A 24,444-nucleotide genomic window follows, 5' to 3' on the forward strand; every position below is an offset into this window, starting at 1 on the left:
AAGTTAAGTTTACTGGCCTGGGGTGCGTGGGGGGGGGATGGGAAGGAAACACAAACGGACAGCGGCAGACGCCAGGAAGAAATTGCAAGACCAAAGCAGTAAATTCTCCCCACCAGCAGAGGGAGCCTCTGCATTTCAAAGGATAAGCCTGTGAAGAAGCCTTTGCTGCTGTTTTTTAAAACACAAGTGCACAAAGCTCTCCAGAAGCAGCCGACAATTAAAGCATGCTAACAGATTCATAGGTGCTAGAAAGCAGGAGCAGAGAGACAAAAGTTTTTTTTGTTTTTTGTTTGCTTAAACACCAAATTTTGAATCTAAGCCGTATCCTAAATTCTTTGGGTTACAGCGGAATCCACAAAATGGAAAAATTCAGAAAACGTCTGATTAGGGATCACAGTGATCTTCTGAGTAATATAAGCGGCTCCAAGAGAGGCTGAAAGGAACTCCTCTTCCTGTGTGCTGCTATTTTGAAGGCCAGCATTCCATTCTCACCAATATAGCATAATCTCCAAGGGTCCCGATTTTCCAAGGGGCAGTCCCAGAATTATGAAAGCCATTCCGGCTTCTGGTTTGATCCCAGAATGTCCCTATTTCTCCTGCTAGTGCTACAGCCACCGAGCTCAGGCAGGAGGATGAGCCGGCACTTGTCCCAAGCAACAGCTATAGCTGCAAAGGAACATCTTGTTGCTATTCTGTGGCCTCTTCATGGCTGCCGCTGCCGGCCTCCTTCCTCGGGCAGCTCAAAACATTCTGTGAACAGAGGAATAAGCTGACACAACTGCAGCCACACCAGTGTACGGTTACACACACACAACTTCCAATCAGTCATGAGGTGGGGTAATGTGAAACAGCATTTGGTGGTGGCCAATGCAAACTTTTAGCATGGGAATCAAAAGTGTTTCTAGCTGAAACTGCAGAGGAATTTTAGGTAGGCAGAATAAAATTACTAAAGCTTGGACTTTGGCCAGGTCACTGGCATTAACATTCCTACTCCAGCAAAAAAATAAAAATAAAAATCTCATTAAGACATTAATGGCCACAAATGGCCAAGACCTTGATTTGCATCTCATCGGAAGGAGCGTAAGTGTGCCACACTGTTATGCATCCCCTTCCACTCTCACACACCAGCCCCCAACCCACCTCCAAAATCAAGCCATCTTAATGGGGCAATTCTTCCAGTTAAACTTTGGGTTGAGAACGTCTTAAGAGCAAACAAAAAATGATCTATGAGCCACTCCAAAGAGAGACACAAGACTAGCCCCCCCAACCGAGGTCAGATCCCTCAAGCACAGGCCATCCAACTTTTGGAGAGCGCCTGAGAAATGACTAAGTTAAAACCTAATTAAAATAAACATGCAGGCGATAGCTGTTGATGCCATTCAGCAAAGATCACTCCTTTCTCTGGAATTAAGATACACCAATTCCAGGAAGCTAAACTATTTTTCATCCCCCAGATTTGGAGGGCAAGCGCACAGCATGAGCGGATGTGCCAAAAACATGTCAGTGGTGCATACGCTGGTGAGAAAAGAAGGGGAAGACGGATGGTCGTACTCCTGATAATTTATTTCTATACTCAGATCCACAAGCAGCAGGAAAGCCGAGGGAGGGAGGAAGCAGAGGTTGCCAGTCGCTTCCTTCCTCAACAGCCACAAGGATGTTTAACTGAGCATGACTCATCTTCACAGTGACTAGTCAGCCTATAGGCAATAAAAGGATCTGGCTGGCAAGGAAAGGTCAGTATATAGGACATGAAGCAGTGGATTTCTTTCCTTTCCTTTTTACAAAAAAAAAAAAGAATATTGCAGGCTTACAACAAAGCTACTTTGCTAGGCTGCATCTGTGCCATAATTATGAATGCGCTCCATTATTAATATGCCGTTGTGATTTCTGCTCCATGCAAGGAATGGATAATGATATGCATTGGCGGGTGTTCCGGTGCCCCAGACCACAGTGGACTAATTTCAAGAATGAACAGAGTGCTGCAGATAGCTACAGTAGCCACAGCGGAAGATTCGGATATAACCTTCAAAGTATCTTTATCTTAGGATATACCGCGATTTCCCCCACCTCCTACTTACTCAGAATTCTCTAGTACCGGTAATTTTAAAGAGTGCTTTATGGTCTTTATTGTGTTTACCTGTGAAGTGGGCTATTCCCATTTTACAGATAAGAAAGGGAGAGAGCTGAGATGAGCTTGAATCAAGTCCTTTGTTGTTTAGTCGTTTAGTCGTGTCCGACTCTTCGTGACCCCATGGACCATAGCACACCAGGCACTCCTGTCTTGCACTGCCTCCCGTAGTTTGGTCAAACTCATGTTCGTAGCTTCGAGAACACTGTCCAACCATCTTGTCCTCTGTCGTCCCCTTCTTCTAGTGCCCTCAATCTTTCCCAACATCAGGGTCTTTTCCAAGGATTCTTCTCTTCTCATGAGGTGGCCAAAGTATTGGAGCCTCAGCTTCACGATCTGTCCTTCCAGGGAGCACTCAGGGCTGATTTCCTTAAGAATTGATAGGTTTGATCTTCTAGCAGTCCATGGGACTCTCAAGAGTCTCCTCCAGCACCATAATTTAAAAGCATCAATTCTTCGGCGATCAGCCTTCTTTATGGTCCAGCTCTCACTTCCATACATCACTACTGGGAAAACCATAGATTTAACTATACGGACCTTTGTCGGCAAGGTGATGTCTCTGCTTTTTAAGATGCTGTCTAGGTTTGTCATTGCTTTTCTCCCAAGAAGCAGGCGTCTTTTAATTTCATGACTGCTGTCACCATCTGCAGTGATCAAGGAGCCCAAGAAAGTAAAATCTCTCACTGCCTCCATTTCTTCCCCTTCTATTTGCCAGGAGGTGATGGGACCAGTGGCCATGATCTTGGTTTTTTTGATGTTGAGCTAATCAAGTCCTAGTCCCCTTTATTTCCCATCTGTCTGCTCCTCAAGTTCCTGTGCTTTGGTTGAGAAAATGCAAAACCTTAGCCTCTAACTTTGTGGTAGACTTGAGATTGCCTGCACAAGGAGCCAGATTCCTTCTGACAGCAAGGCCAGAGACCCTCTTATTCCCCCCTCTTATTGGAGACTGTCTTCTACTGTTTGTCCATACAGCTCAGTATGGTTTACTCTGAGTGGCAACAGCTCTCCAAGGTGAGTCTCAGACAGAGAGACGACTTTCCCCATCGCCTGCTTCTTGAAACCCTTTTTTACAAGCAGTTCCAGGGCCTGAACCTGACACCTTCTGCACACAAAATGTGTCCCTTGCCATTGAACAAGAACACTTCTCCCTTGCATCCTTTGCTATCTGAATCTAAACAGCCTTGATGGCTCCAAGATGTGGCTCCAAGATCTTCTGTACTGTTATCTTTTTACCTGTACAGCATGCTTATTCCTTGGGGGCAGGGGCCGCTTTTGCACCTGTAGGCTAACTGAACCAGCACTTTTAGACACCTATGCTCCCTAGGACTAGGTGACCACTTGGCATCTGCCTCTGATTCAGAGAGAAGGTTATCTGCATTTCAAGAGGGAAGGGTCGACCTGGCATCTCTCCCACAAAGGCCTGGGGGGTCTTCCTGTTCTGTCTCAAGGTCCCTCAACACAGGTTGCTCCTCTGTGGCATTTGGCTTGGGGAGCTCCAGGTCAGCTAGACTGGTGGCTGGGAGTGGCTGCCGAGACCATATAACACCGATCCTGAAAGACCTACGTTGGTTCTCAGTATGTTTCCAAGCACAATACAAAGTGTTGGTGCTGACCTTTAAAGCCCTAAATGGCCTCGGTCCAGTAGACCTGAAGAAGCGTCTCCACCCCCATCGTTCAGCCCAGACACTGAGGTCCAGATCCGAGGGCCTTCTGCGAGAAGTGAGGTTACAGGGAACCAGGCAGAGGGCCTTCTTGGTAGTGGTGCCCTCTCTGTGAAACGCCCTCCCATCAGATGCCAAGGAAATAAACAACTATCTGACTTTTAGGAGACATCTGAAGGCAGTCCTGTTTAGGGAAGTTTTTAATGTTTGATGTTCTATTGTGCTTTTAATTCTGTTGGGAGCTGCCCAGAGTGGATGGGGAAACGCAGCCAGATGGACAGGGTATAAATAATATATTGTTATTATATATTATCCTCTTAAGTGGATTCCTCCAGCTGAGACATGACACTACCTAACAACAACACCACTAGCACCATGGAACTTTGAAAAGGATATGGGGAACATACTCAAGTTATATGAAGCTCTGAGTCCACAAGCAAATATATTTGCACCCAGAATTTGGGCAGTGAGAATAAATGATTTGAGATTCAAACAGGGGGAATGGAACAGAGCACAACTTCAGAGACATCTGCATCCAGGCCTCCATGCTAACCAAAGTGGTGGTCAAGCTATCACTCCTCTGATGATTTTTGCAACGAGCCCTGAGCCAACGGCTGTTCCCTTATCAGTACAGACTGTACAAAGTTCGGTGAAGTAGAGATTTGTGGCCAATTCACAAAGACATTTTTATCAAGCGGCAGTGGCAAACCGGGGAGGGGGCGATTCACATGGATCTGCAGAATTAATCAAACTGAACATTTGCTATGAATATTCATCCCCGCTGTAATTAATATATAAAACAGTTTAAAGGATAGAAATGACAGCAGTTTCTACATTTTCTCTGAGCCTCATGATGAAAGTCTCATTGCCTTCCTTATTTTTCTCCCCTTAGGGCAAGGCTGTGCCAAGTCGTTTTCCCATTATCTGTCTCTGAAACTACTAGTACAGGAACCTGCTACAATCGGAGGTCCTGAATACTTTTCTTGCGATTCTGGAAGCCAATTGCCATCTTCATGCAGCAACTGTAAATGCTAGGGCTACATTAGTGTTATACTAGGCATTCCTGCAGTAAAGGTAAATGCAAATTGGAACTAAGCTAAACTGTCGAAATGTCGATTGCAAACCCCTTGGGGGCAGAGACTCTCTTATAAAGTGCTATCATGTTCCTTGATGTCACTGTATGGCTCAGTATTATACTCTAACTAACTCAGCTAAATGTCCCCTTCCTCTTTTAGTGGCACTAACCAAGAGGCATCCACCATCAATGATTTGCTCTCAAATCCTGGCAGATGTGACTCAGGAATGAGCTGCACAATGTATTACTAAAGTCTGTAACTCCCCCCCCCTCCCAATCTGACTACAGATCTGCTTCGAATTTGCATTTTCCTTGTAAGTTGTGGCAAGGTGGGGCTTTTGCCTGTCATGCATCGCCCCCTAAACTGATTTTGAAGTTACGAAAGCTAAGAATTCTGGGGAAATAAAACACCTGACTTTGCAGTGGAACTGATTATATAGGAGTATGCTAGTACCAACTGCTTGATTTGGAGTGGGGTACCTATTTGAAGCAAAGGTGGAGAACCTGCAGCCCTTCCAGAAGTTGTTGGACTCCCACCATCCCTGGCTATTGAGCCCCACTGGCTGTGGCTGATGGAAGCTGGAGCTCACCCACATCTGGAGAGCCACAGGATCCCCATCACCACCCCTTTGAGTTTGATGAAACTCTTTCAATCCATTTATTGATTCTTATCTATTTCCTACTGCCCCACCACCACCACAACCAGTGAGCAGGTATCACCTGCACATGGCATCCTAGAAACTGAAATGTGTGTATATTCTCATTTGCAGGCTAGAAAGCTCATTCGTGCTAAGAATCTGCAACATTTGCTGTATTCGGAAGAATGGACCTTGAGCTGGTTTGGAGGTTCTAGCAGGGGAGCTCAGCTATCGTATACCCTTGACCGAAGAACGGTACACTCCTTCTATCTGGGATGGTCGTCCTCTTCCACCGAGCACGCAGCTTCGGGAGGGACACACATGGAGCGGTGAGGGAGGAAGGGGGCATCCGCCTAGACAGCCAGATCAGCCAAATCAACCCTGGCGATCAATGGGGTGACCAGATCGCCCTCACATCCTGTAGTCGGAAGAAGGGAGTTGAATTTCTACAATTTATTGTCAGGCGCAGAACATCCAGAGTGACAAGTCCACTCTTTAAGGTCCAAAGTACGCTGACAAGTTAGGGAAAGGCATGTCCTACATCTCTGAGCTACTCCTTGACTCTGCACCAGCCTGACCAATCTCTCTCTCCTCCTACACCTGTTCATCATTCTCCAATCCTGCAGCTTCTCCTGCTTCTGATCTCCCGGCTGTTACAGGTTCCCCCAGATCACAGATCCCTTCATCCAAGTCAGTCTCCAACCCCCCTTCTCCCAGTGCCCACTCATCAAGATCCGGCCCCCACTCCTCAGTGCCCAACCAGTCCCTGACATTTATTAACTATTGTCACCTCTCACCAAGATATGCAATAAATAGTAGATTTAATATTTGATATAATTCTTTGGCTACGGTCATATCAAATTTTCATATGCATTTTTGGCTGTCATATTTTATTATGCAATTACTTTTCTGCCTTGTTTTAACAGGCATGTGGGAAATAAACACTATTTTCCCTCCTTAAAATGCCAACCATTTCTTACACATTTACCTAAATGTGCATTTTATATGTTTTCTTTTGAAATGTTTAAGATAAAAAAATTTTGTTAACTTTGCTGCGTCAAATGTGCATTCTGTTGTTGACCTTTGTAATGGTTCATTTTGGAATTTTTAAGATAATATTTTATTTGCCTGTTAATTACATTTCTTTGAATATATACTTTTATAGTTGGCTTTCTTCAGCAATGTTTTTTTCTGGGTTGTTTTATTTGATGTTTTAGCGTGCTGTAAGCCAGACTGAGTTTTTCCCCCTTACAAATATAAAGCGGTAAAGAAATGAAATGAATAATAATAAAATAATCTACATACTCAGAGATAGATCCTCTTTCTGCTTAAGGCAGGAGTGGGGAACCTTTGACCTGCCAGATGTTGCTGAACTACAACTCCCATCATCCCTTGCCATTGGCCATATTTGCTAGAGCTTATTGGTGTTATTTCCTCAGAAATGTCACCAGCTATCCTTATATCTCTCAGTTACTTAAAATACTACTCATGCAGATATATAATGCTAAGTCAAATAGCAGTAGACCGAGAAGAAATGTGGAGAGGACCAAATTTAGCTCACTGCTCGATACATCAACAGGATTTGAACCCAAGGCTTTTAAGGTGGAAAGGAGATATAAAAGACACCCTCATCCCCACACCTCACAGTGTCGATCATATTTTAATACTAATTAGTCGTTTGGCTGATTATTCAGTCAAAATACGCCACACTGAAACAAATTATATTCTTAGCACATATTTCACATACTGGATCAAGTCTTGCAAGGGTTTTCCTTTATTATTTATAAGATCATATGATGCCTTTCTGCAGAGAGAGAGAGAGAGAGAGAGAGAGACAGAGAGAGAGAGTCTGGCATGAGGAAAAAGGTAAAAGAAATGCAGAGAAATGAAACAATCAGATATTCCCTAATGATATTTTAAAATAGAAAATTTTTGCTACTGCTACATACAGCATGTTCCATCTTTTGAGATTTAATGGCTCTCTTGTGGTTTAATGGAGAATTACTTTCAGTAATTGATTATTAAAATTTAAAATTGCTAACCATCTTCATTATTAGACGAGTGAACATGTTATCCTTGTAATTAAAAAAAAAGCTTGAGATTCGCTTTCATCCTGTTGACAGACTGGGCAGACAGGCTAAGCACTCCAGCCTGATGGTTTCGGGCTGGCTTCCCTGTTTGACAAAAATAACCAGCGCGTTATTTTGCGATAAAAATGCAGAACATCCACAGAGACCGAGCGGAAAATAATGAACAAAGATAAAATAATAAGAGAAAGTGACAAAGCCTTAGAAGCTAATTAAACTGATCAGGCCCAAATGTTGCCTACTCTCATTTGAGCAGCTCACATCCTATTTCCTTATAATAACATACTTTGCATTGCATCAGAAACTTCCCCACTCAGGGAAGAATTGAGTGTGAAAGGAGGGCCATAGCTCAGTGGGCAGAGTTGGCAGCACCCACTCTGCATGCTGAGTCCCTGTCATCTCCAGATAGGGGTAGGAATATCAGGGTTTTTTCTAAGGTTTGTGGTGGTATTAGTTTCGTATTTAATTTAATTTGATTTCAGGTTGTTTCAGAGCACTTATCAATAGTCGTGACGTTGCCTTGAGTATTGCCACACAATGCTTCAGTGCTGACCTGCAGGAAAAAAATGAGTTGAAAGCGCAAAGGAAAGTTTGAGTGTAAGTGGTCACAATTTATTTACTTACTTAATTTATATCTTGATCCTTCCACAGAGATTTTTGTTCCCAGGGAAGCTAAACTATATTATTTTTATTTTTATTTTATTTTTTAAATATTTTTTATTAAATATTTCTTGAATTACAAAGGTGTGTGCAGTGTCACTCATATTTTAACATGTATCATTTTTGCAAATCAGTTTCATTTGTTAAGACACTAAGAAGAAAGAGGGAAAACGAGGTAGATAGGGGGTGGGAGGGTGGATGGGGGTGAGAGTGGGTGACGAAGTTTGTTTTGCTTAATATATGTAGGGCTTGATGTCAGATTTGTTTGTGTTGGTACTCCTTTATTCGCTTGTGTTCTTTTGATGGTGAGAGAGATTTGGTTTGACCAAGGGTGTAGTTGTTCATTTGTGATTGGCTATGACGGTCTTTGTTTTCATGTGTGTGAGAGTGGGGTGGGTGGGTGGGTATTTTGGGGTCATATTTTTATTTTTAGGAAAACCCCAGAACAGATTTAGGAGGGAAGGAGTGGGAGAAGAGGGGAAGAAGATTGCACTGGCAGTGTTTAGCCTTAGTGCAATACTGAATACAACTTGTTGTTGTTGTTAAGAAAGAAAGAAATGAGTAATTATATACAAACTAAAACAGCAAATTAGGCCAACAAACTGAAACAGCAACTGCCGAGTTGAATGCCTACACTGGCAGTTTCTAAAGGTCTGGGAAAATAAGGATTTTTTTGCCTGTGACATAAATGATAAGTGGGCCTCCTTTGGGAGGGCATTCCAAAGGCAAGGAGCCACCACATAAAAGGCTCCTTGTATGAGACTATGGAATATGTTTATTGCTGACACAACATAGAAGAAGGTGCCTTAATTTAATATTTCCATGATTAGGGGCATTAGCGAATTTATAGGCGCCTTAGCTCTCCATTTCTATCTTGAATATATATGACTGGCTGGATCCAGACTTTCCATAAGCACAGTGCCACATGGGGGATGTTCCCACTGGATGTTTTTTTTGACCTTTACCCTGTTCCTGTTCCTCCTCCTCCTACTGCCTCCCTTTATGCTCCCTGAAAATCCGTTCTAGAGGACTGGGAGACTGAGGGCACAATTTACAGAGCTGTTATTTGCCAAACGGGGCAGCCATTCATTCAAATCCTAATATATGTATCGCTTACTGTCAGGGTAAAACAAACATCACTGCCGATTCCTAACGCCACTCACTGCGCTCTCATATTGTCTCTGGGCTATCATTTCCTGGGGGATCCACACTTAAAATGTTACCCCATTAAATTCAGAATCTGCCAAGCTAGTCTATACCCTGCCCGCCCTCAAATGCTATAATTTACTGTTTTAATTAATGGAAAGTGTGTGCACAACATCTGTTAGTAAATGGCAACATGTCAAAAATCAACAGCTATTACTGGGTGATGATGTTTTTCTTTGTCTGCCTATGAGCGAAACTGGCTTAGCCAGATCGTGGGAGAGAACAAATGTCCCCCACCATTTCCCTTCCCTTTATTCAACTTTAGCAAAAAGTTGGATCTTTCCACTTCGCTCTCCAGAGCCTAGTAATGTTATTTGCTCAATCTTTTTGTGTCAGCATGGATAGAAGCAATCTCACTACAATGGAAATGGCAGATTGTGAATAATTAACATCAGGCATCAAGGCATTGACATGTCATTCACTGGTAACACCATGGGACGGAATGCCAATAATACTTTCTAAATATGCCATAGAGGGAATTCCCAGATCCTTAACAGAGTATGCCTTGATACATAATGTATAAGGAAGCATCCACCTTCGCCTGGAACAACTGTGCCCAGATGAGAAAAGGTAACTGCATTAGCTGTAAAAATATTGAGGATATTGGCTCCAAGCATCTAACAATTTTGTACAGTGAAAAAACACACACACCATAAGCAGAGTAGAGTTTTTAGGGTAAACTTCAATCTTCTGTTGAAAATGCCGTACATTGCATAAGCAAATGGTGATGCAGTTCTGTTTTCAGAAGTGAAAAACCAGATGTTCACATCCTACAGTCTAATAGCCTAAAAAAGGAGGAGGAGGAGAAGGAGAAATTGAATCATAACTCAGACCCAATAAAGGAAAGCTGCTCACAGGAAACAGGGCTCCTTTCGTGAATGGATTGCTCCCTCCATTAAGATAAAATTCTCCTTGTGGAGCCTCCTACTGCAGTCAATCAATGGAGCTTCAGGTATTGAAATTGTGGAGCTCCCCTCTCACAGCACCATAATCCTCCTGGGGATTCAAGTGCCCTGTATCCTCCATCAGCTGTCATCAGTTCAGTAGGGGATGGAGGAAGGAGACGCCAGTTGTTTTGAAAGAAATCAAGATAAGCACTTGGGAAACTGAGCACAGGTACAAACCTTTAAACAAATTCATTCTAATCTGTTGTTTCTACTTTCAAAGAAACTTTAGAATGCAACAATGTTTTAGGAAGTGACACACACTCACACATGTCTGCAAAAATGTCGGTGTTACTGCACTTCCCATCTGCTTGGTAATGTCCTTCTTTGTTTAATTGGCATAGTTTAATGTGACTCATTATGTAGTCGGTTAACAGCTCTCTGTTAAATGCAAGGTGGACATTTTTGATGCTTAACTTCAATTGCTTGCTTTTCCCCTTTTAGGGGCAGGATATTCTGTCTAAGAACAGGAGTGCTGAGAAGAGGAGACAGGCCTACGAATAATTTCCAGCCCTATGATCCGACGACAGCGCAGCAGTAGTAGCAGCTACAAAATTTCTGTTTCAGCAAACTTCATTTGATTCGAATGATCATGGGGTTGTTGTTTTCTGGTTGTACCACCATTTTGTTTAGGATGGTGTAACAATAATTTGCAAAACAAAAATTAAAGGAATTTAAATGCACATGCTACATCCCTCCCTTACTCTGTCTGTTTATAGCCCATTAGATAGTTTAACTAAGCATTGTGTAAAGAAGTGCTTACTTTTGTCCATCCTGAGTCTCCCACCATTCAGCTTCATTGGATGACCTCAGGATGACCCCAGGACCTCCCCAATATTGTGGGAGGCAAAAAAATATTTTCCCCATCCACTTTCTCCACAACATGAATGACTTGATACAACTCTATCAGACAGCCATCATTTTGTTTGCATGCCACCTTTCCATAGTTTAAGCCATGCTCAAGGCGGGTTACATCATGAGGAAAACCACGCAGAAATACAAACGTAACAAAAGTCATAAATAAAACATAAAAAGTCTACGACCAAATAGAACAATTTCCACATAAATCATAGCAAGATAAAGATAAAAAAAAAATCTACAGCAGCAACAACAACAACCTCCCAACAAAACTCCCCCCAAAATCCCCCAACCCAAGAGTCTGTTCATCAGCCTCAGCTTTTGCAGCTGGAGTCAGTCCGGGCCCTGCATTCCCAGGCCAGGTGGGAAAAGGCCTGCAAAGCAAGGAGCAGGTCTTCCAGGACTCATAGCCAAGACAAATGCAATTACTCACAGTACCATGTTCTCCCTTATTCATTCTTTTCTAACCTAAAAAATTGTGGATGTTGTAACTTTTCCTCATAAAGAGCTACTCATGATCATTTTGGATACCCCTCTCTGCATATTTTCCAGTTGTACAATATACTCTTTGAGGTGAGGGAACCAGAACAATACTCTTATTAGGCATTACAGCGTCATTTTCAATTCCTTTCCTAACAATCCCCAACTGGTATGTCCCTTATTCACAGCAGCCATACATTGGATTGTTGTTTTCATCCAGCTCCTCACCACAAATCCAAAATCCCTTCCTCGATCAGTCACAGAAAAGTCAAATTTCACACTGCGCTATGTATCCAGTGACAGAGGATGTATGCCATGTATAACTGATGACAATATTAGCCTTTCCCTCCAGTAACTAATATATGTAACAAGCAAAAACGATAATGAGAACTACTACATTCTAGAATGTGATATTTTTTTTAAAAAAAATTAAAGAATGAGAAAAGCGGTAGAGATTTGAGAGAGGTGTCATTTTACATCAGAAGCTGCACCTTCATCCAAAAATGGATTTAAAGATGATATGCACACACAGAATTAGGAAATACCAACCAACAATACAGTAAGTTAAGGGGAACAAAACTATCCAAGCAGCTAGAATATAATTTTAAATGCTTTGGCAGATAAAAAGGGTTCTAACCTGTTGCTGGGAAGAGCATAGTGTTCGGTTGATGGGAAGGACTGGAGACGAAGGGAAAATGCCTGGTAGGAGCACACCTGAAACTGAGTTTATTTCTGCTCCTCCGACTTAGCTGGGAGCTGCTTGCGCACAGGTGTGAGCTGGAGAGCAAAATCGAGGGGTTCTCAGCCTTTGGTTCTCAGCCAGTGAGTGAGCCAAGAACACCTGCAGTTGTTGATAGCAGGCAAATATCATAACCCCTCAGCTCAGAACTTGACAATGGCTGGCCTTCACATGGCCATTTCAGCTCATCAGTGGAAGTTCTCAGGTCAGAAGCTTTGTGACTACTGCAGAGTCAAATTGTCTTCAGAAGATGTTCTCACTCTGACAAGGGGTTTAGCCAGTTGGTATGTGATTAGTCCTGTTGGGATCTTGTCATTTAAAACTTGTTTTTTCTTGGGGCATTATTGTTCCTTAAGGCAGATTTGCTTATAGTTTGGAATAGGTCATGTTACATTAATAGCACCTGTGCTTGGGCTGCCATCATTCTCTCTTACCTCAAAAGAGGGCACCTGTGACTGGGCAGTAGATGTTATAATCATCTGGGTCAAGGAAGGATCTCACAATCACCTCCTTCAGGGTGACCAGGATCGCTGCCTTTCCCAAATAGGTATCTAATCTCCTGGATCCACTGCCATTTCCCTTTGGCTTGAAGGAGAAGTCAAACTGGGGAAGAGTCAAGAATACAAGTGGTTGGACAGAAATCTCCAAGTCCACATCCTCATGTTACCACAACTGAAAATGAACCCACAAAACAGGAGCAGAGTGTGCTCTGGATTCCCCCCTCTGCAACATTTGCCAGTGACAGGATCTAGGTTGCAGGGCTAGTTGGCACAACATTTCATAAATCTACTATTGTCACTAGCTACTTTCAAGTGAATTGACTCTTTATTACTGACTCCTTTGGGGGGGGGGGGGGTGTTTGAAGAACATTCCCTGAACTACAGCCATTAGCATACAGGCATCCCTAAGTGCTGATTATGAATGAATGTACATTCAAATAAGGTGATATGAGAGTGTCCCAGAGCTTGGTAAGCAAAGCAGAGAGCTTAAAAACTCCACCTTGCATGGGTGGTAAGACCAATTTGGCCTGCCTGCTTCTGGAAAAATAGAAGTGGTCACCTGGGGGCTGTACTGATGTTGTTCTGACTCTACACTATTTTGGATTTATGCTCAATTCTCAGACTGTTACCTGAGTCAACTATATATTAAAATTTGAGGTTGAAAAGAAAAGCCTGCCTACAACCCTACTCAGAAGCACAAAGATTGGTATTGCTTAACGAAGGCCAAGAAAATTCCAAGGATGCATTGCTAAGAGTGGCTGGGAAAACCCAGCCAGACGAGCAGGGTATAAATAATAAATTATTATTATAAGGAAAATATAGGAAATCTCCTTAATGATCAAAGTAATTTATGAGAGAAGAACACTAATTAATCAGCAAAACAACCCGTTTATTGAAAGATGGGTTCTCTTTATCAGCTATTGGAACAGTAAAATCAGTGACAACATCCCCCCACCTTACAATTTATTCTATCCTATTTAACTTACTTTATCTTTCCTAAATCAATAAAGCAAATTTCAAAGCTATTGCAATCTCATGAAAAAGTAAAGGGGTGTGTGTGATAATGATATCCAACCCTCTAATACTATCTTTAAGCAGGATAAAGAAGGGCTGATTCTGATGTTTAAAAATAGGATGGGCTGTGGGTTTTTTGACATATTTCTAGAATATGATGTAAGAGAAGGGCACTTGCGAGTATAAGAATCTAAAAGCTAGGTGTGGGGATTCATAAATAGGGTTAACAGTAACACAAAAAGAGAGGTCATTTTAAACAGCTCATTTGTAAAAGAAGAAAGTCGAAACCCAGCCTGGAAGTTAAAGTAGCAGCAATTAGTTTCATACCTACAGCAAAGTTCATTGAAGTTTTCCTTTCCAGTGTCTTGTAAAAAGCGAGAGAGAAAAGATGATTGGGTTTGATCCAGTTGCCAGGGAAGTCAATGTCATAACCACCAGTGGCTTCCAAGGGAACAGGATCAGACACCTCATCAGATTTTAGTTTTAAAGTACCTACATGGTTCCAAAAAGATCAAGGCATCTTTCAGTGTAACAAAGGGCCATCAAAGCATAAATCATTTCATAAATGTATTTATAGGATCAGCTTAGTTGTCTGTCCCCCCCCCAAAACCAATGTTTGTGTTACCTTTAGCTTCTTTAGGTTAGATCCACTATACTAGGCGTCATACATTTTGTGCAAATAAATTCACCAACATTGCATCCTAAATTCATAGATCAATTGTGGCAATGATTGATGACAAGGGACTTAAAATTAATGTCACATGCATTGACCGACAGACGCTCCGCATAGCTCTTAGACACAAATCACGAACAGAAGCAACATTTAGAAAGGCAATGGGATGAGCTTGCCTTCTGTGTTTCTAATCCTGTATGAATATTCTTCCGAGAGCATCTCTGGTTCTAAACATGTCGCAGTTAAATGGGAAGATATGTATCTCCTTTACAGTATCAAGAAACATTCAGCATTGTTTGAGCACTGTCACCCAAACACAGAAGGACAAACGCACTGCTGGATTCAGGCACATAAAAATAGTCTCTTGGCTCCCTTCTAGGCTGAGCAAGAGCCCATGGTTGTGACTTTTAAGGAAGCATACTACTGTATGCTTATGGTGCATATACATAGCTGCCAAGATATCCCTTTTTTACAGGGATTTTCCCTTATGCTGAATAGGCTTCCTAGCAAGAAAAGTGAAAACTTGGCAGCTATGCATATATGGTAAAGAGATTTGGAGAGATGCACCATTAAAAAAAAACATCCTCCTATTATTTGTGGCTCAAATCTTTGATCCTCCCTCATAGCACAGTTCTCAAAGAATCTAAGATACAGATGCTATTCAACAATGCAGCAGTGTCTAACTCAGGCACCCCCAAACTGTGGCCCTCCAGATGTTTTGGCCTACAACTCCCATGATCCCTAGCTAAGAGGACCAGTGGTCAGGGATGATGGGAATTGTAGTCCAAAACACCTGGAGGGCCGAAGTTTGGGGATGCCTGGTCTAACTTATGTCATCCCTAACGTAGCTGAGCTACTGCTTCCATCACCCCTGACCATTGGTCATGCTGGCTGTGACTGATGGGAATTGCAGCAATGGGAACCTTACTGCTGTTTGTACTCTGGCAATCACAATAGACCTAACTATTGCCCCAGTCTGCTAGGCATGTGGGATTTCAGGAGGCTGGTTCTGTGTGCCTTTTGGGGATTAGCTGGGTGGAATGAGAGCACACATCCATGACCCTGGAAATAGTTTCTTTGGATATGGCCTTAAATGGTGAGATTCAGATTTTTGTGAAATACCTTCTTAATGGCCAAGCTACATATGACATTAACTATGTGCTTTAACACAGAGTATATCCTGGTTTTTAGACTACCACAGGAGGGTGTGATCAGGAATGAGACCATGGGGTGGGCCAGAAAACATATTGCAATCCCAGATAACATGCCACCTTCTCCTATGTAAATGGACAACAGCACAGCAGTACAAAAGTAAGGCTCATTCTCTTGTTCACCATGGTTCCATTATTCTCAAAAAGGTAATGAATGCAATTAGAATTAGAATGGTGTTTGAACCCTGCCATTTGGTTCAGATCAGTTTTCACAATTCCAGAATTTTTGGTAGGTTCCCTAGCATACCTAAAATCTGCCCCAGACATGTGGGCCGTACATTAAATGATGCATCCACACAGCTGCACTCCCAGTTACAATTATTCCATCACCATAATGTGAAGCAGGCATCCCTCGCCGCTCTCTGTTTAGACAACAACTATGTCTTTCCCCCCTCCACTTTACAAAATTGCTTAATTGCTCATCCAAGGCCAGTCTGGGGAACCACTGGCCCCCCAGTTGTTGTTGAACTACAACTCCCATCCTCCCTGACCATTGCCATGCCGATTAGGGATGTTGGGAGTTGTAGTCCAACAACATCTGGAAGACCAAAGGTTCCCCAGCTCTATTAAAGCAAGGGTAGGTAACATGATGCCCTCCAGCGGTTTTGTACTACAACTTCCATCATTCCTGACCTCTGACCATGTTGGTTGAGGTTGATGGGAGTTGGAGTCCAACAACATCTGGACTGTACCATGTTGGTCTTCAAGGTTGGGTCTTTTGATGCTGCTAAACTATAGCTCCTATCACCCCCAGCCAACCTAGCCAATGGTCAGTTATCAGCTAGGTTAGGGCTGTCATATTTTAAAAAGTGGAAATCTGGACACAAAAGTTGTTGAGCCTTTTTGGCAAAATTGCAAAAACAAATAAAGGTTTTGAGCTATTTTTAAAGAAAGTCGCCAGAAAAGACACTCCCGACATGGGTTGCCACGCGTCCGGATTTTTGCAATTTCCACCCAGACATTTTTGCAATTTCCAGCTATGTCCAGGAAATTCAGGACATATGGAAACCCTAAACTACGTTACACCTGATTTAAACAGCCACAAACTTGTATTCTCCTTTATATGCTTAGTGCTTTCTTCTGCTCTGTTCCAACATGTATGAAACGTGAACATCTTTGGTAGTAGACAACAGAACATTTAAATAAAAAAAGAGCCACTACTTGGGCTGGAAAGTAACAACATTCTCCAGTATCATCCAATATTTAAGTAGCAAATATATTTTGCATGTCTGCCATTTTCTGTGTTTTCCTTTTTCTCTTAGCAGTCCAAGATTATTTAAAGTGGAAACTTATATTAGACTTCCTACAGTCTGTACATGTCATACTAAAAATATACATCACTCCTATCATCATGGAATAGATAGAATCGGAGAAAACTCAACAGCTATGGCAAATGATGTAGATTAGGGGAAATGATCTTTTTTGCTGTTTCCATAGGCTCTAAAACTGCAATTGTTGATGCACTGTATATCACCACTTTTTGTTATTTATAAAGTGTTGCAATGTGACAAAGTAATGCTATCCATCAGGATTCAATCTAAGATGAATCTGGCAGAGGGAAGTGGAGTGGAGTGGATGACATTTCTGTTGTTCATTCAAGGTGGCAGCTTGGGAGATTTTGTAGGAAGAATTTTTAAACCTTGTTTATTCAATTTTTAAAGTACATGGATTATTTCACCATGCAAAATTGAAATGGGGTTCCAATTCAGATAGTTGCAATAAAGAGATAATTTCTCTGCTCTTTTTGCAGTTCCCTTATATACATCTACATATACATGCCTGTGTGTGCATATAAGAGAGAAATAAGAATTTCCTATATTTCCCTTTTTCCTTATTTGCATTAAAGATGCAGTTGTATACACAGCATGTGACTCACAGTCAGAGGCATGGGACCCAACATAACTGAGGTCTGGAGACCTATAACCCTGGCACAGGATGGCTTCTTTAAAATGCAAATGCCAATTCTTCATATTTTAACAGTTATGGATTTTCTATATTACTCATCCTTCTAGATAGTGTTGGTTGTCTCCACCCCTATTTTAGGAAATTATTTTAGAAATTAGGTCTTATTTTATTTTATTTTTAAAGCCTATTTGTTTCCTGTGTCTTGTTAGGCCAGAAAATTGCAAAATGCTGTTTTGCCATTTTCTGTGTTATATACACACTCTAATATATACTTCTCATCCTGCTTCTTCTTCTTCATTAGAATTCCCAGCCAATTTACAATGGCCCTCTCTATTGGCTACAGCTAAAGGAACACCAGCCAATCATGCCTGTTTCCAGTGTTGTTCACCTTTGAACAAGTAAAATACCTTGCAATAAGTCTTCTTGACTTGTATCGCCACCACGCTGCTTAAGGATTGGATATTACCTAACTGGGGAATTATATACAGCCATGGAGACTTGTTCTTCTTTATTATAGGTTTCTTACTGTAAAGCTACGCAGGTTGAGAAATGTATAAGAAACAAGGATCATAATTTAATACATGAGAAAATTGAAATGCCTTAGGACAACAGCATAACTAATGCCAGCTAATGTACTGGATTCAGAAATGGAATTCATTCTCTTTCCTTTTTTCCACTGTTCACGAACCACATTCAAAATACATTTACAAAAGGAAATGAATGTCTGTTGGAGGCCAATGCCAGTTTGAAGGGCATAGGATCTATTAAAGATGCCAGTGGGAAAATGGGGGGGCAGAGCAATCGTGGGCTGCTCCCACATGTGCCCCATCGACGAGCTCCATCTACCCTCTTTTGGAGCAGACAGATCCTAAGAAAGTAAGAAGCAGCTGATGGAGCAGGTCAATGGTCCCACATCCTGTTCTCACAGTAGCCAACCAGATGCAAGCAGGATCCAAGCACGAGAGCAATCTCCCCTCCTGTGGTTTCCAGCAACATATGCACAGGCAAAACGAGCAGGGGGTTGAGGACAGGTATTTGATACACAAGTCATGCACACAATGTTGTATCTATTTAAATACGTACATACATATGTATATATTTGAGAGTAAGGTGCACATGAGTCAATGATTCACTCCTGAATCCTGTCAAGTAGTGCTGTGTGGAAACTCTGGGAACCAGTCCTCAAATCAGTCCTTACTATAATTATGTCCCCACAGTGGAAGGATGTGTGGATCCAGAATTGGCATCCACAGTCACGGTTAAAACCGTGTTTATGGAAGACAATCTTACTCGGCTACAAGTGATCACCACAGAAGAAGACAACTATACTTTGGATAACTCTAGGCAACTTTACTGCATACTTTCATAGTTTTGTTGCCAATTTGGTGTCCACTCTCTGCTTTTTAGTACAGTATATGAGAAGACTTTTCAAACAGAGGAGTTCCAGCTTATGTTTGGCAAAGGATTCATTTTACCATTTAATTCTGGCATATCCACCCCCCCCAAACAATCAAAGTACCTTAGTGAATGAGAACACTAGGCAGCTGCCTCTCCCGCCCTGGTGTCAAGGCCTAGGTTTCTCAGGGGAACTGGCCAAGGACGCAGAGAATATATCTGACTAGGAGGAGACTTTTGAACCAGCCCTCCTGTTTCTGCCTCCTCAGAAGGTCCAGCAATAGAGAAGCCAATGGTACATGGGCTTCTCCAGCCTGAAGAGGCCGGGAGTGGGGATGAAAAGTGTTCAGTTGCTCATGAGCCATGAAGTAAGTGTCTCTTAGCACAGAGTGGGGCCCTCTTTGTGATCAACATCATGGGAGAGGTGTTTCTAGGACAAAGGTGAAACTATCAAGCTCTCTTGTAATTTTTTCCTACAGGATGTTGTTAATGTAATCTTGTTATATTTAACAGTACTAACGTGCTTTATTTCTTTGTATCCTGTTATATTTGCCATTGTGTTGTTTTAATGTGTTTTTGCACTGTTTGATTTTGAAACACATTCTTCTTTCTTTGTTGCAAGCACGTGTGTGTGTGTGTGTATGTGCCTGCAAAGTGAGATACAAATAAAATTATGAATGAATGAATGAAATGGGGGTTGGATCTGTTTGCTAAGCCACTCGATCGCTTCAGTGGGATGGATGTTGTATTTTGGTTATAAATTGGAAACTCTAATTGCCGTCCTCACTGCAATATAGCATAGCTTGTTTTATGATGGAGTTGTGGATTTGTTCATGTTATTTACTGAATTTGTTTGTTTTTTTATGGAGGCTGCAATTTTTGTGTTATCTTTTTCCTGTATATTTTTCATGTCATTTTATTTCATTGTTCTCTGCTCTGGGATTGAAATATCCAACAAAGAACAGATTATAAATACTCAAGAAAGAAAGAAAAAGAAAACTACCCCCACTGTACACCCCCCCCCAGGTCTACCTCTGTTACAGGAAAAACATGCAACATTAGACATTCCCCAGTAACTGACTGGCAGCCACTGAAAGCACACCAAAACATTGCAGACCTGTACCAGCATATCTGACTGCAGCAAACAGAAACACGCCTGAAATAAATGCCATAAATGCCATCATATTTTGGGCCATTGCACAGGAGCCGCAACTGGAATGCCCGACGTGGCAGAATCGGGCTATAAAATTACTGTGTGGATCAGCCATTGAAGGACAAACAAAATGATAGCGTAACAGCAAAGAAACTGCTACTTTGTGATCACTAGTAGGCAAGCAAAGGGAAACGCAAGGGGCTTCATCATTTCACATTACCATTCTGAAATAAAATAAGGAGTTAGCCTCGGTTCAAGTGAAAAATAAAGAGCAGATCCAGAACTGATGTTTATGTGACAAAAGTAGCAATAATGTATCATTTTCCCGAGAAGTAAAATTGACAGTTATTACCAAGGGTTATCTGGTAGCAAATCACATTGTTCAAGTGGCAGGAATGGCAAGAAATAGTCTATTTGCATATCAGAAATTATTTGCCTTTTTGCTTCCATTCTGTCCTCAGCTTGTTTCCTGCAAGGGATGACAGCAGAGAGATAGTATTACGAAAGCACAGAGGGATTTTTCTCCCCAATGTGTTTTGTTACCTTAGTTCTCTACTGTTGTTTTTCTCTTGCTACCACCTCTGAGCTTTTCAAGATATCCAGGAGCAATTTGATATCAGAATACTGGTATTTTATATTCCATCCCTTAAGATTAGACTTCAGTATGGGAAGCGCCCAGCCCAGCCTGATTTTGCAAAAGTATCTGCGCCTTTGCCTTCCGAGAAATTTCTGTTACGACTGAAGTAGCTTTCTTGGCTACTTCAGAAGAGGAACCTGCTTCTCCAGGCCTATCTGTAGCCCAGGGAGATAAGACAGCTGTTTCAGCACCTTGGAGAGCTCTAAGCATGGCAGTTGCCCAACAGAAGATGGAAGTTGACTGCTGCCTTATGAATTCCTCCACTCAAATGCTAGGATAGACTACCTGCAGTGAAGGCAAGCCCTTCTTCTCTCTGGCTCCTCACCTGGCACACTCCCTGAGTCAAAGAGGAAGAACTGTGTAGTGGATGGTGTTTGGCTCATTAGCTGAAGTACCCAACTAGGATCCACCTTGGGTGAAGAATCAGGAACCTGGTACTGTTTTCTCAGCTTGCATTGGATAAGCCCTGGGCTCAACTGGCTCATCCTCCTCCAACTCGGCTATTGCTTGAGCCCAGGCTTGTCACTTCTGAACATATACATTTAATGTAACGTGTCATTGTCGTTGTCACCCCCCTTGCCAGGGCTGGATTAACCATTAAGCAAAATAAGCACATACTTAGGGCATCATGGGAAGGGGGGGCACCACAGAAATTTTCTATTGCTGGATTTACTATGAACCCTATGGTGCAGCTGAAAGAAAAGGCACCCGCAAAAAATGAGAAAATTACACACACAAACAACAACAACAATAATAAAAATAGTAATAATATATATGGATGATATACATTAATCTTGGGAATACAACAAAATTGAATCTGGTAACTGGTAAGCTGGCACTTGGTCCACTGAGGTTCATGCGTTTATATTTTGAATTGGATATATATGGGGGCACCAAAATCTTTTAAGTGCTTATGGCCTCTAAAGTCTTAATCCAGCCCTACCCCCTTGCCCCAGTTCATGTTCTTAGTGAGCTAGTCACAAACCAAAAAATCTCTTTCTGATTTAGTCACTGCTATTACCCATGTATCTGTGAAGTTACAACATCCATCACCTTACACTTACTGCTACTCCACCTCATTTGCAAGTTTTGCTACTTATTCACCCTATTTGGAGAAATTCTTTGGGAGCTCTGGGTTTACGCCACCCTGAGTAATTTGGCGTCATCCACAAAATTAGGCTCTTCTTTCAAGATCATTTAATGTGAAATAGCACCCATCCCAATACATATCTTTGAGGGAGCCCACTTTCTATTCTCCTCCATTGTGAAAACTGCCTGTTCGTTCCTCCTGCAATTCCGGTTGTTTAAGCTGCCTACTAATTCATAAAATTAGTTTTTAAAACTATATGCTATTTCCTATTTAAGCTCAGCTAGTAGATAGTCATTGGGCTAGTCACCATAAATAATAATAATAATTTTATTATTTATCCCCCGCCCAACTGGCTGGGTTTCCCCAGCCACTCTGGGTGGCTACCAACAGAACAGCTTCCATGCATATCTGAATGCACAAGTACTGTTACATCAGCAGCATTACAAAAGTCGGTTGAAAAGAGCCTATTCCTGTCTTCCTGGCACTGGAACCTGAAGGCAGAGAGGCTAGTCTGTTGCTGGCACTGTGATCTATCCCAAAGTCTTTGGAATGGAAACCAATCAATCAAAATATGTAAGTGACACTCGCCTGTTAGCAGCTGTTTGCAAAGCATTCTCTCGAAAAGTTGATGGTGAAGTGAACCAAAGCGTGAAATGCAGTACAGATATTGCAAGTGCCTGAGAGAGGGCATTCCCTCCCCCATCCCATAATCTTCCCACCCTCTCTCTTCTCAAAGGGTGCAGGAGTTCTTCTGCTCCTGTTAAAAGCAATTATGGTAGAATGGAGACATTTGGCGACACATGACTTGATGAGATAAAGGCTAGGAAATTTGGCAGACCCCGTTGTGAACGTAAAAAATATAGAGCTCCCACTCCCCTCGAGATCTGATAAGAAATGTTCTTATTTTCTTAGGACTAGACTTTAGTTCTACCTTACTGTGAGATGAGAAGGTGTAGCTGCCAAGACAGACGAAGCATGGAACTTGTAACACCTACGACAGATCAGAAGAATATGGCAGCATTACAGGAGTCCTGACATGTTTTTAAAATTGTATCACTCCAAGAACTCCCGTTAAGACTGGTATCCCCCTGAATTACTCTTCTGCTCGTAAAAGCTCGTAAGGTGGTGACAGAAAGAAAGATACACATTTAGAGTTGTAGGTACTGTTATGTATGTAAGTGAATCTCTCTCTCTCGCCTCTCTGAAGTATGAATTTCGATGGAATGAACCAAGCTGTCTTCAAAAATGGCTAAACAGTGGAACAATTGGCACCGATCATAGCAAAAGCTTCCCAAGGGGCTCATCTGAGAACCACTATCTATCTATCTATCTATCTATCTGTGTCATTAACTAACTTTGGGGCCTTGAATAGAATCCCCACCTTCATAGCATTTCAGTGTCTTCCTTTTAATGTCCTGCAACCCTCTGACCCCCTGAAAACTCTCTCAGTTCTGCTTTTATAAAATCTTTCAGGCTCCCCCCCCCCTACACTTAATATATAAAAAAATTAATTATACAAATCATTAGTATTTTTTGAAAAAGGTAATAGAATGGTTCCAAGAACAAGCTTCACAGAGTATCTGCATATTTAATCATCTGTGTTAATAAATATTTAATCGTTCATTGAATTCAGGTTCTGTCTTGAAGCTTAACTTGATAACAAACCTTGCAACTGGTAGAACTAATTGGTACAGAACAAGTGAATAATTTATAGGGAGAAAAAGCGCTGGGTTTTCGGAAGGTGCGCAGAGACCAGGAAGCCACAGCTGTTTCTGGGAGCTGACAGGAAAACAATGGCACCTTCTACAAATTCCGCGGCACACTGCTGCCCTCCTGAGGCCAACATTTACCATTGGTTCATATGTCTTAAGAAAGGGCTGTAAGGCCGACTACAAAGTCAGATCCATTAAGTTTTAAATATTCATGCATTTCATTAAAGCTATCATAATTGGTCTACCGTACACATTGATTATGCACAGACCATCAAGTGTTTAACCTCTGAAAGCTTGCGTGCGTATTTAAATATATCTGTTATGTCCTGTCTTGGTGGCTTCAGAGAAATCTTCGGCAACAAGGAGTTGAGCTAGGCCGGGGAGGGGGAAGGAGAGGGAATGATAGCGCAGGGCTGAAGGAAAAAAGAGAGCGCCTCCGGATGTTTCAGAAACAAAAAAGACATGGGGAATATTGCATTACGTTTCCCTGACTACAATACCAGTGCTTCTGTCCCATTTGCTAACATTCTTTTCACACTTAAGTACTTGTTGTGTTATGGACCTGTGGCTTTTTGAGCAATATACCAGCATGTCACACTATTATTCACACCAGTGGCAGTGGGTGCCCCAACAAAGAACATCATTGGATGACATCATTACTCCTCACCCTTTACACAA

This window comes from Zootoca vivipara, chromosome 1 (genome assembly GCF_963506605.1).
Source record: "Zootoca vivipara chromosome 1, rZooViv1.1, whole genome shotgun sequence".
NCBI lineage: Eukaryota > Metazoa > Chordata > Lepidosauria > Squamata > Lacertidae > Zootoca > Zootoca vivipara.